At 40.8% G+C, this 13,398-nt stretch overlaps 2 non-coding genes across 2 annotated transcripts; both read left to right on the plus strand.

The window, feature by feature from the left end:
- Nucleotides 1–11,243: 11,243 nt before the first annotated feature.
- trnaa-ugc (transfer RNA alanine (anticodon UGC)) lies at nucleotides 11,244–11,315 on the plus strand. The gene has a single exon. It is a non-coding gene; the product is annotated as a tRNA-Ala (tRNA).
- A 1,302-nt stretch (nucleotides 11,316–12,617) lies between these two features.
- Nucleotides 12,618–12,690, plus strand: trnak-uuu (transfer RNA lysine (anticodon UUU)). Its single transcript has one exon. It is a non-coding gene; the product is annotated as a tRNA-Lys (tRNA).
- The last annotated feature ends 708 nt before the right edge of the window (nucleotides 12,691–13,398 follow it).

Genomic DNA, 13,398 nt, shown 5'->3' on the forward strand with positions numbered 1-13,398 from the left:
TATCCGTCCAGGAACAGCATGTTACATAGTGTCTATGTTTTGGGGTGTCAACATTATTACGACCTTATTTGCTCAGGTGGACCACTGCCTTGCAGTAGTTTATCCTTATACTTACAATTGTTATATAACTAGGACTGTAGTTATAGACGTTTGTACTTTCTGTTGGTTTTACAATGATTTCTTAATGATTCAGAACCTCGTTACTGTTGATGTTGTTGCAAAAATGAACACATATGGTTGATGCTCCAGGCAAAAATAATCACGTGAGTTCTGATGAACGTGGAACTGTTCTTCATCGCTAAATACCAGATTGCTTGTTGTTATCTTCTGACATGAAATACTAATCAGTGGCATGCTTGCAAGAATTCACTTGGATGGTTGCAACGGCTCCGTTTAAACCAAAATATCACTGCCCCCCTCAGGATTTCAGATGCCCCCCTACAGATCATTCACCTGGCGCCAGTCCTGGGTATAATGATGAACAAAGCTGCCTTGAAAGCAGTGAATCCGGGTGTGATTCCCACCTGATCCATCGACAAACGTTTTCCAATGAATCTTCGATCGATTTAAAAAAGTCTTGAAGCTGGTAGGCTAGGGAATAAGCACTGTTTCAGTGCACTAAGGAAAATGTGCTACTGTGCTGTGTCGCTCCAGTAGCGCAATTGGTCAGGTTGGGGTGCTTTTAAAGTGGAGTTATGTCGAGGTTGTGAGTTCAATCATCACGTGGAGTCGTTTCTGTTTTCAGCTACAGAAACTCGCTGTTGAATTTAAGTCTGTTCTTGTGTTGCTTTTTCCGCTCGATGGAGCTGTGTTAATGCAGGCACACCTGCTTCCACGTCAAGTTATTTTATTGTTGCTCACAAACCAACACACTGCAGACACCTCTGATATTGTCACTACTTGTGGGCCACATGTTCCTGCTGTCAGCCTACCATGTTCATGCACATCTAGAAATATTACTGTTACAGTATAGGAGCGAACAAACAAAATGAAAGCACACCAAGTTTAAAAAGGTCAAAATGTGTCAAAGCCCTTCCTCGACGAGGATGGGGTTCAAACCTACTTGTGCAGAGTATAATGTATTAAGAAGTTATTGCTTTAACCACTAGGCCACCTCCATACACACTTTAGCCCCTTCCGGACATGAGTTGGCTCTTTCCCCATGCTCAAGGGTAATTTTCCTCTTCCACCTACAATTTCAACATTTACCTTGGGAGATGTCAAACCACAGAGCCTGTGCTGCGCTTCAGTGTTAGCTGTAGTGGACACCCCGTTGAACATAAAAAGCAAATTGAGCTCCTTGGACATAAGCCATTTCTCGTCACTTGCTCAGCGAGCAGGCTCAGCCAAACTGAATGCAGGTGTCTCAGAGCAATTGAGATGTGTCCAAGTGGCTGTAAAAGGGATATTTGATGCCAGTGCCGTGGCTTAGTTCTCCGACGGCAGGCGTAGCGGCGCGCCGGTTGGAGTATTCTCGGTCGCATTTAATGGCAACGTCATGGCAACATCAGCTCAAACCACCAAATGGAGATGGGCGTGCCGACAAGCTGACCCTGCTGATGCGGGATTAACACTAGGATAAGAGAATGCTGTGGCTTAGTTGGTTAAAGTGCCTGTTTAGTAAACATGAGATCCTGGGGTTGCCACACAGTTTATCATTATGGACAGCAACATGCTTCTACATTAAATTTAGTGTTCATTTAATTTTTGGAACAACTTGTTTTTTAAAAAATTCATACAAATTGCGAAAGATAAAATACTCATCTGTTTTGTCAGTGCAGAGGAATTACTGCCAGCTGGCAAGGAAACGAAAAAGATTTTTTGTCTTTAGCCAAAAACCTGTGAATGTAGAAGAAAGGTGATGTGCGCTAGTTTCTATGGCACAGTCAGTCAGCGTATCCTTCAGTTAAACATAACGTTGGTAAATCAAAAGTCCCCAGAGACGCATTTCAAATTAATCCGACCTCAACACCGTCTCCCCTAAATGTGATGGGGTTTCTTTGGATGTCCTTAAGCATCCTGATAGTTGCAGAGATTTCAAACTTTTGGCTAAAGTCAAACTACAAGAAGTTAATAGTTGAGCGCCTAAGTCAATATCACCGGGAATGTGACTATGTAAACTTAAATAGTATTCAAAATATTGCAATTTTGTTGTAGTTTAAAAAGATATTTTAGCTGGGGATCCTCAAATGATGAGGGTAGAAAAGAGAACAATAGACACCATCAGGAGTGCTTAACATGTGATAAAAGTGTTTTTTAATCACAAAGTGAAAATAGTGAATTTGTCTTTCACTTAGATGTTTATCAAAAGCTCATTAAACAATGAAGGAGAGGCTCGTGTTCCGAATTCACTTCGTGTCTCATTGTCTTGCTTTGATTTTTAAAATGTACACTGTTGACTATACACTCTTCCTAACACGATTAAAGAGCCGAGTTTAGTTCAGAGGTAAAGCATCTCATGCATCATATGAAGCTCTGTTTTTTATCACCAGCGTCTCCACTCTGGATTTCTTTTTAAGCGCAATATCTTTTCTGCGATTTCTTTCATTTGAATTCCCTCATGTGTGAATTTCAGCGCGACATAAACTCGTTTGTCTGTTTTAAAGAGATGCAATTTTTAAAACAGACAAAATGAAAGACTTATTAACTAAATACACGTAGAAAGCGTGCACCTAATTGAGAAAATTTGGACTGGGGCGATTTATTATTGTAGCGGCACAAGCTCACAGTGGTGCACTTGAGGAATGCGGTACAAGGGCCAGTGGTGCATTGGATAACGCATCTGATTACGGATCAGGAGACTGTAGGATCGTAATGCTCTTAAACCCAATACCATAACCATAGTGTGTTCAGTCCTACACAACCTTTCTATCGACTGAATAAGCCTCCTGTTCCATCTCCATCTTCTTCCCACACATTCCGGCTATTTCAGCACTGTTATTGTTGGACTACAGTCACAGATACGTAAGGGACACTGTTCCGAAGACCGGTCTTAAATAAATAACGTTGCAAAAGGTAACAATAAGGGTTTCTTAATGTTACCTTACATTTGGCCGTACAATACAGTTTTCTGTACCCTCAAAAAACTAAAAAAAAATATTACTGCTTTCTCCTGAGAAACACAAGTGTAGTGTCAAATCACAATAAATAATACAACAAATATACTAAATTAACACCCAGATATGACAACACACAGCTATGACAGAACACATTGAAGACTTAAAAGCCCTTTAAATTTTTATTTCCTTAATCTCCATTCTCTTCCCTCCCCAGGATAACTGAAAACTAACTATAATAAAGACTGTATATGCATTACTTGTAATACAGCTACTAATGAAGATATACATGGAACTTAATTATTAATAAATAACACTTTTATTAATAAATACGTGTAATGATAACATTCATTGTGAATATAAGTTTATTGCAATTGACCCATTGTAGCTACCAATCAGCAGCAAGGAAAAACAAACTTCACTTGTGCCTTTTAAAAAAAAGGAAACAGAGTAGTAGTTTATGTGGTAATTTCAGGTACTGTACAATGTAAGAACTAATGTTAACTACTCCAATAGTAATGCGTGGGGTCCTATCAATAGAAAAAAAAATTGTTGTAACCCGAAAACACAACAAACACAAAACAAGAAGTCTTCCAGGAACCTAGGTAAATCCCTGTAGTAGTCTAACAACTACGAAAAAAAAACCAAACGCAACAACTTCAAAAGAAAAAGAACATTAAAAACAAATCTGGGGAACAACAAAAACACAGAGTCTAATGCGAGAGCTTTTTCAAGTCTTCAGTGCTCCTCTCGTCTCAGTAGACCTCTCTCATATATTTGTGTATAGGTCAGCTGGAGGTACACAGCTGATGGTAATTTAAGTAGGGAGCTGCGTCAGCATGCATGGGCTTCAAAGGAAAAAGTCAAGGTTTATTCCATGCTGAAAAGAGAAGGAAACACAATGTTTCAGCTGTGGAGCCTTATTTGATTGTGACTCGAAGTAAACCTTTACTTCTTCGTTTGATGTTAATTTATCTCCATCGGATACCTGATAGTATCTAAACTTAACAGTTGCTTTCAGTAGCTAAAGCTCTAGGTGAGGCTTGAACTCAACCTCGGCATGACTCTGCTGTGCACTGCTGTATAAGTGCCACACGCGAACCGATTGCGCCACTGGAACTGTGCAAGGTGCGCAGGAACAGGGTGAAAACGGTTTCGGTTGTGGATCCATCTATACATGGGGAACACTAAAATAGCAAGGAAAATACAAGAAAAGAAACTGAAAGAATTGTGCTAACAGCAAAGGGGGACGGAGGGAGGTGGTAGGACAAGTAAATCAACCTGGCAGATTATTTGTATCGACATTTTTTGAGTCAATCAGCAAACAGATTTCTCTTCATGTGCCTTAAACTGTGCGGTTTGTATCTTCGTTGTAGATAGGTTTCTTCAGAAGTCCAGTAAACTGACAATAATGGAGAACTAGCTGACGCACCCCATCGTGAAGACCTTCTGTAAGGTGATTACACGTTTCATTTTCAAGTCGCCTCCTTTACACGCAATTGCAGCCTGGACACTGAGAGAAAGTATGAGAAATGGCTTCAATTTCACTGTGAAAGCGCAGTACAGGCACGATGGCTTCACATCTCCCATCAATCAAATAAAATTGCAGTAAAGCGATCTAAATATGACTCTGAAGTACTGGGAAAGATGATTATTTTGAGTGTGCCTCCCAGGGTCTGCTACGAGGCTGAAGTTACAGTAGCTTCTTATTCGCCAGCTTCTTATGCGTGTTTTTCGTTCCACCTTAAATGGTGCTGCTGTGATGTTACGTCGCCTTTCGCCTGTAGATGGCTCTCTTTGATCAGTACTAATTCGGGTGGAATACTGCAGACATCTTCACTGAAAGGGAATATCCAAATAAATAGCGACTGTCCAAATTATATTTTTGTACGGAATATATTTCAGAAAATCGCAAACCAATTTTAAAAACTCACCACAACACGGACTTACACTGGGAAAAGGTGATTGCACTTTCTGCTTATTGCTACAGCCTTCCCCCCGATTATGAAAATGTCTCACAGTTCTGACACCGACGTGTGAAAGACAATGTAACAGACTATCAAAATCCTGAAGTACAAGAAACTTTAATGCACCAGTTTTTTAAATATGACCCTCTGATCCTGGCATGTCAGAATACATTTCGAAAAAGTATGGCACGAATTGCACGAATTGAAATGGCAGAAATTGTTGAGAATATCACTGACCTTGCCGATATTTGCAGGGGATACGAATGTTTTGCTCATGTTCAACTACAACAAGTAAAAATTGAGCTCCTTAGTCAATATCACCGGGAATGTCCAATAATAACGAACATCAGTAGCTTCAAGGAAACTTAGACTCGCACATGGAGTTTTATCTTCGAATGGAGGGTGGGGTAATTCATTTATACTCTCGTTGCGCATTAGCTAAACTATTTTAAAAATATGACACAGATTTGTTCGAGAAACTTGTAATCGCCTTAAAGAGAGTCTTCTTGAAGATTTGCACCAGCTAGCTCTCCACTGTCAATTGACAGGACTTTAGAAGAACATGTTCTCATACAACCAACATAAAAATTACACATCTTAAGGAACATGAAGAGAAATCCGTGTACTAAATAACATAAAACTGTCGCTGCAAATTATCACCAAGCTATTTTATGTGTCTGACCACCTCTTTGCTACTTTGCAACGAGCACAAATCTTTGTTTCTTCATCGCTATTTTACTGTCTCCTTCCCCTATGTGGAGATGGATCCACAGCCGAAACTTTAGGTCAGTTCCTGTTACTCTGTCTGATTGAAAGAGCTGTATTAAAGGAACTTCCATCTCTGCAGGAACGTTATTGCTGCTCTCAACACAATATACTGCAGCCAAATATAGCGATACTGTCACTGCCTGTGGGCCACGTGTTCCTGCTGTCAGTCTATTATTTAATGTTCATCCACACCCAGAAACATTACTGCTGTAGCACAAGAGTTATATAGTCGAAGTCCATAGAAGAAGAATCTCTTAATCTCAGAACTGTGGGTTCAGCCCCCACATTGGGTCCCTCTGTGTCAATTTGATCCCCCCAATCCTCCTAGCATGACCTGATGGCGGAAGTGAAGATTTTGATCTGAAATCATCGGCCGAACAAGAGTTTGTCTAAATCGAGGGAGATCTGCTCACAAGCAAGTATTAAACACTTCAGCATTTTCTGTTCGAATACCACACTTTGTCAAAACACTGCCGCTTCTTAAGCTAATAAGTAACGGTTTGTGAGCACGCATTGTATTGTTAATGCTTATATTAAAAAAGCATACATTCACATAATGGAATTTGGACTGAACAAAGTAGTCCAGCCCCTTTACAACATTACATACCCACTGATTAAAGCTTAAAACTACAGCAGCAGGAGTAACAATAATGGCAACAACATGTTTGGAGTTCGGCATTTCATTTATTCTGCGGAAACATCGTATGGGAATGAACTGCCTGAGATAAAAGAGTAATTGCGGCTTCAGATCATTTTTACAGAGCATTGCGTTGTTCTGTTCATGCTGACTACACGCTTTAGATATGTCATTTACTGCAAGCGTTGCTTTTCCAGGTTTTTCTGAAATTCCTCGCATTTGAGCCAGCACTAAAATATTTCATTCCCGTCGCTGAATACATCGTGGAAACGGTATTTGCAACGGAATGCTGTCACACATGAAACCTCTTTGTTATTCGGTTCTGAAGTTTGAAAATGAAAATAAAACGGGGGTCACTTCATAGGCTTGAAAGAAGTCCAAGCAGCATAAAAACCCGCGAATTCTCACAAAGGCTGCACCTTTCTTCTGCTGCTTTTATAAATCAGCCTTAAACATTTGAATGCATACCTTACTGCTGCTAATCACATTCACGTGTTTACAAAGCATTTTTCTGTCCGTTCTGTTTTTGCTAAGCAGTTTCTCCGTTTTCCTCGTACTGTGATTGTCAGCGAGCACAACAAGACTGAAAGAGTGTAAAGGCAGGTAAAAAAAACAGGGTAAAACGCCTAATTGTCGGGAGTGGGATTTGAACCCATGCCTCTATTTGGAGAGCGAAACACAAAGCTTAAAAGACACGAAGCTGTGAATTTGCTGTTTTAAACCGCTCGACTATCCTGAAAAAATGTGTGCTGATTGCACCAGTCGCATCCGATTTTCCGTAACTTTAGGACAATTGATACGACTGGACGAACACAATTTGTGGCGTTTAGCATGACATGGAAAACGGTACCGGAGCATTTGGGTCTGGACTACCAGTCTCAGAAACAGTTTTTACCCCCGCACTATTAAACTATTAAACTCCCAGCCTCTCTCACTCTCACCTCACCTCTCACCTATGATCTGAACCTCACAGTGCCTTTTTTCTTATCAAAAACCCAAACACACATTGAAAATCTACCTCTACCATACATGTCAAAAGCTCACTCCCCATCATTTCTATCCCTTTATTTCATTCTTTTGATGCATGTTTTTGCACATGTTACCTTTTTGTTGTTTTGCACACTGCCTGTTGTTGTTTTTTGCACATCGGCTGTTGTCTCTGTCTTTCTTTTGTTATACAATTGTATTGTTGTTGTGTTTTTTTCTTTGTACTACTTATGTCCGAGAGCTAGCTAAATAGCATTTCGTTATACCATATACCTGCGTATGAGTATAATGACAATAAACTTGAACTTGAACTTGACTTAGTCTTGCAGGCAGTATATTATTTTATATTATTTATTTACTCATTTTAAAAAACACGGTCTTCTCGTTCCTAAGTCAGATTCTTAGTGCTTTAGTTACTTCCAACCTGGACTGACAGCTCACCAGATCTGTTTGTGATCAGACCATGGAGTGGGGGGCTGTACCAAGCACACGTCATTCGGAAGATGGGTGTGAAGAGAGACAAGCTTTGTTGACTAAAAAACAAGGCAGGATATGCACAAATACTAGTCACTGGCAACAGTTATGTTCCCTTACTATTGAGACTCCCACATTGATAGTTTTTTTGAAGACTTTGAAACAGGCACAGGTGGGCCACGGCACCTTCAAGCAAGCATAGGAATAATGTTGTACAAATTATTTTTTTTCTGAATCTGGTTTCCATCGCCTGGAGGTAGTGTAGCGGCGAGGCTTAATAATAAGGCAGAATTAAGTGTTTCTGAGCTTCCCAAATGAGGCCCCATTTCTCTGTTCATCTCTGTGGTGCAGCCACAGAGAGACTATTCATGCAGGGTGATTTAAGGTCCTAGGACAGCTCCCAAAGGGGGATGCACTTAGCTAAGCCTGGCTATCATGATCAATGGTCATCCATTGGCGCCTATCCGTCTAGGGAGTGCCAGTTGGACATCTGGACTGCATTACTAAGTGTCAGGAGTAAGTGACTCATATCTCACCTTGATCAACCAATCAGGGACTGGTAGGGCCGAGTAACCCACGTGGGACTCTGATGCCCATGGAACTTTCAGCCAATCAATGAGCTGAAGTTCCTCCAGGTAAAAACAGGCAACACAGAGAGCCTGAGAGATTCAGTGAGATTCAGTAAGATTCTGGAGAGGATTCTGTGGACTGTTCTAAAGGGAATTCAAAGGAGAATTCCAGGGCAGGACGGCCCAAGAGCAGAAGGCTCCCAAGGGCAGGACATTCTCGCAGCGCGCCTCCTGACCATCCTGAGACTCAGCCCGGACAACCACGGAACGGCCAGTGTGTCTGAGTGCCAGAACTTTCCTTTGTTCTAAGAGTCTAGAGTGGAGGTTGCCAGAGAGTAACCAGCAGCAGGCCTCGTGAACAGGTCGGAACTGTGGACAGCTGAATCACTATTCAGAACTAGCTCTTCATCAGGAACGAACCGGTCCTCATCCTGACTTGCTGGGACCCACAGTCATCTCTTCTCCTGTGCACAAACTTTGCTAGTTAAAGCCAACAATAACTAGCCGGTCAGTGAGCATCAGCAGCGCACCGTCACAAGCCGCACAGCACAGCCTGGCACCGAGCCAGAGAGCGCGGATTGGACAGCAACAAGCCTGCAACTGTTTCTTTGTGCCCGCAGGAGATCTGAATCCCCAGAGATTGGATGAGTATTCAACTTCAATGCATTACAGCTCGAGAATTCAATTGTTATCCCAACCAGTTGATATCAATTTAATTCCTAAGAGTTATGTACTTGTTTTGAGTATTTAATGTAGAAGTTATAACCAAGTGCATTTACGAAATGGTCTTAATGAATGATATACTGAACGTATGTCCTCTTGGTGTGTGTAATACTTTGTAACTGACTGAATATACCTTTTGTATTCTGATAACCCTCTCGATAAGATCTGTTAGTTTTATATGCATATTCTATGTATTAATAAATGTATCCTCGTGTATTAGTACCTGTGTGTGTGCGTTGTTTGAGTTATATCGCATGGTTGGATTCTAAAGCCATCAAAAGAATCAACTTTGTGATTTACTGCTACAATTAATAATTGTTCCAGTAAATGCCCAAACCCTACAGAACTGGTGCCTTCAGAGAGCCACTACAGTTACATATTTGGCGTCCCTGAGCCGGTTTTCTTACAGTAGCAACAACAATAAAAGGGATACTTAACAAGGAGATACGCTGTAGCAGTGTGACTCCAACAGATGCTCCTGAAGAGGCTGGAGGTTTAAGCCAGCTCCTTAGAGCGCTCGGCCGTGTTACTTTCAACAGCGGCTCTTCAGCTCTTGTCGTTTGACCTAGTGGTTTAATAACATGTGGAAACGACCGCAACTTCGTTTTCTGAGATGCTTTCTCTCACGTGGTGAAATCTCAACCTCTTTGGCATCTCTGGCTTTAGTTCTTCTGTAGAGAAGGCTTTCACACCTCTGCTTATAGTGCCCTTGAAGTCATTTTATTTTTACAGGAAGACGCATTCCCTGATGATCTCTCCTGTTTTAGAAATGCTTCATAAGGCGTGTTTGATTCAACGGCCAAACTATACTAATTGTACAATGCAGATCTATGCGGCATTCGTACTGTCTTTGACTGGGATTCTGAAATACGTCTTGAAAAGGTATTCAGATTTTCTTGAACCTATAATAAAAACACAGACCTGAAACTCCCTAGCTTCCAATCTCTGATGTTGCTGTCCTTAAACTTGGACGTGATGTTCTGCAGACGTGCAGTGTCCCTTTACTCTCGTTGTTTTCAAAACGACCTCCGTTGTCGGGCGCAGTTAAAGTGGAACTGGCCTGACCGCACAGGAAAGTACGGAATGATAAAATGTTTCTACGGCTCAAAATGTCCCTTTAGACCCTCGTCATGTTTCTGTGAGGAACGGGCAGGTAGAGAGGTTTAACAGATGCTCATGATGTTTCACACGGGGTGTTACCTGTTGTAGTGTTTCAAAAGATGTGTTAGCGGACCACAGATTATCTTGAAAAGATTTGGGTTTGCACTGGCTGGGATTCAGACCTGGCTCAATTATTTGGAAGGCGCCTGTACCACCAACGCACTTCCGAGAAGCGCCTGCAAATTATCACAATCCTCTCTTACCTACAAAGCTATGGAGACACAGACGTCCAATGAAAGCTCAAGGCTCCACTCAAGGCTTTATTCACTCAAGGCTCCACTCTTTTGTTGTGATGTCATTTTAATTAATATTAGCTTTGATAAGGTGTCATTTTGCCTCTTAAAGTAAAGTCTGCTCCTTTCTTCCTGGTATAGAAAGAACGTGTTCCATCTTTGTTTAAAAACACCACTAAAAGTAAATTATTCAGCTCTACCGCCTGTGTGCATTGACAAGACATCTCAAAAGGACATATTAAATAAGAACACGATCCTTCCTGTTACCAATCCTGTGGTTGGGGCATTGTTTCACCCTTTTACGTTAAATCATCAGTACTGCTGTTTTTCTATGCATAGTTTAATCAAGAGCACTTAAAAGATGCAAAAAGCTTTCAAATAAAATAGAATTGAAAGACAGTCGAGTAAGGAGGTAGAAAAAAGCACTCCCCCGTCTGGGAATCAACCACCGTCGCCCATGTAACTGGATACAAAAATAACAGATTAATTTGTGCCCAGTCTCTTGAAGCTTCGATGCGATTATTTTTCCTTGTTTATTTCTTCATTCCTATGAATTTACTCTGTAGTAGAAGAAACGCGAAAGTGGGAAACTGCAGGCATTCTTCGTGAGTGGTGTGATCAGTGAGCATTTGCACATCTCTAAGTCTGTTCCACAAACTTTTTCCATCGGGGATGTAGCTCAGTGGTAGAGCGCATGCTTTGCATGTATGAGGTCCTGGGTTCAATCTCTGGTATCTCCAGGTGCTTTATGTTATAGTACTCACATCGCAATCTTCTGTTGAGTGAGAACTCTTTGCTCGTGTTCAGAGAGAGCCAGGTTTACAAAATTAAATGCAGGCACACTCGACGTGCTGCAGAGTTGCGCTGCTGTTTTAAATGTACCTCATTTAGTTCTGTTAAATCCTAAATTATTTGAACTAATAATTTAGTTCAAATTCAGGAAATCTAGAGATTGCTTCACACTTGTCGTGGCTGTTGCAGAAAACACCTGTTGAATCTCACCCGGGATTTCCTGAGAGATTATTCAGCGAGCGAATCCTCCTTCTGAACTCCGCACTAAACTAAACTAAACTGAAAGCTTCACGAACTTCTCACTGCGTGTCCTGCGTGTCCTGTACTGCTCTCGTGTAGATGTGAAGCACAGCCATAAACACACTTTGAACTTTTTCAGTTTGTTAAGGAAAATGCAAAGAGCATGATAAGTATTGATCGTATAAAATATCCATGGCACAACTGGAGAAAGTACTGAAGGACTACACATCGACTTTTGATGATTACAAGAGATTCAAGAAACACAACCGTCCGCACCTGGGTTTGGATCCTGAACGCTAGAGTTAAAAGAACATAAGCGACGTTTATGACCTATAAACTCTCTAAATTGTCTTATAGTTTATGAAATAAAACTATTTCTCAATAATTACTTACTGATGATAGACGATTTATTGAATTTTAACAAAATCACAATTACAAACTTTTTCAGTTAAACTGTTATTCACATACTCTAACGTAAATAAACGTTAGTGTCTTCCGGTGTGTGAGCCAATTTCTCCCAAAAATATGCGTTAGTCTGTCGGGAGGCTGTGCAGGGTGTTAAGAAATAGAATTTCTAAAGACAGGCTCCTTAAGCTTAACATCAAGGCAGAAAAAATGCTGTTTTCTCTACAGAAATGCTCTTTACATTTCAGCACTGTTGCAACTCCCTTTATAAAGGGTGTGCACACGTATACAACCAAGGCATTGAAAGATTTTTTTAAATTATTGTTCCAAAAATGTTTTTCTTTTGTTTTTTTTTTGTTTTCTTTTTAATGTTGTTGATTAAAAGATTTTATTAAATGTGAAAAAAGGTCAAAATGCTATTGAAAAAAAACAGTAATGTGAGGAAAGATGGGTTGTGGGAGCCCCTTAACTACCCATGTCATGCTGTATTTCTTACTCATTCTACTTCTGTCAGTGGTCATTCCAGACGGGTCAAGTATGACTACTCTTCGGCACAAGAGACACGTGACTTGCGAGGATCCCGACAGTGTTGAATTTCTTTCAGGGCCCGGATAGCTCAGTCGGTAGAGCATCAGACTTTTAATCTGAGGGCCCAGGGTTCAAGTCCCTGTTCGGGCGATTGTGCCGTTCCTAAGTCTATTGTGAATGTCATTCTAAGTAGTCTTTTATCTTTCACTCTTCTAGCTGTACTGTGGTTATTTTAAATGTCCATTACTTGTATTTACAGTAGTGTATTTAGTGTTTCGTTTCACAAACCGAAAATGTTCAAGTAGATCTTGTCACTCTACTCCACGTAATCATCTAAATTAAATCACAGTAGAGTACAGAACACGCAGTGAGGAGCTCACACAGTGAGTACTCTTGAATACGACAAGAGGAAAGGCACACTGCACATCTGCAGAACATCATGTCCGAGTTTACAGTGACAGCAGAGGTTGGAAGCGACGTAGTTTTTTGATACTCGCTCGCTGAACGATCTCTCAAGAAACCTCGGTTGAGATTTAACGGGTGTCTAATAATCACGTTCAAAAAGGTGACGATAAGATTTTTTTAAACTAGGTAGCCTTAATGGCAACACGGTGTGAGTAGATCTTAAAGCAGCTGCAGACAGAGTACCCGTAATGGCACCACAGTGCTTTGAGTTCGGCTTTTCTTATTTCTTCTGCAGAACCAGTGGTTTCGGAATATACTGATCCACATAAGAAGCGCTTTCTGTTTCTGATCATTTTTATTGAGCGTTGCTCTAAACTTTACATTTGCTCGGGCTAGTTTTCCCATGAAAAAAAGACGTATCCCTAATTACATGATTTCACTTTTTTTCTTATC

Source organism: Lepisosteus platostomus, unplaced genomic scaffold, assembly GCF_059453375.1.
Source record: "Lepisosteus platostomus isolate fLepPlt1 unplaced genomic scaffold, fLepPlt1.hap1 Scaffold_127_H1, whole genome shotgun sequence".
NCBI lineage: Eukaryota > Metazoa > Chordata > Actinopteri > Semionotiformes > Lepisosteidae > Lepisosteus > Lepisosteus platostomus.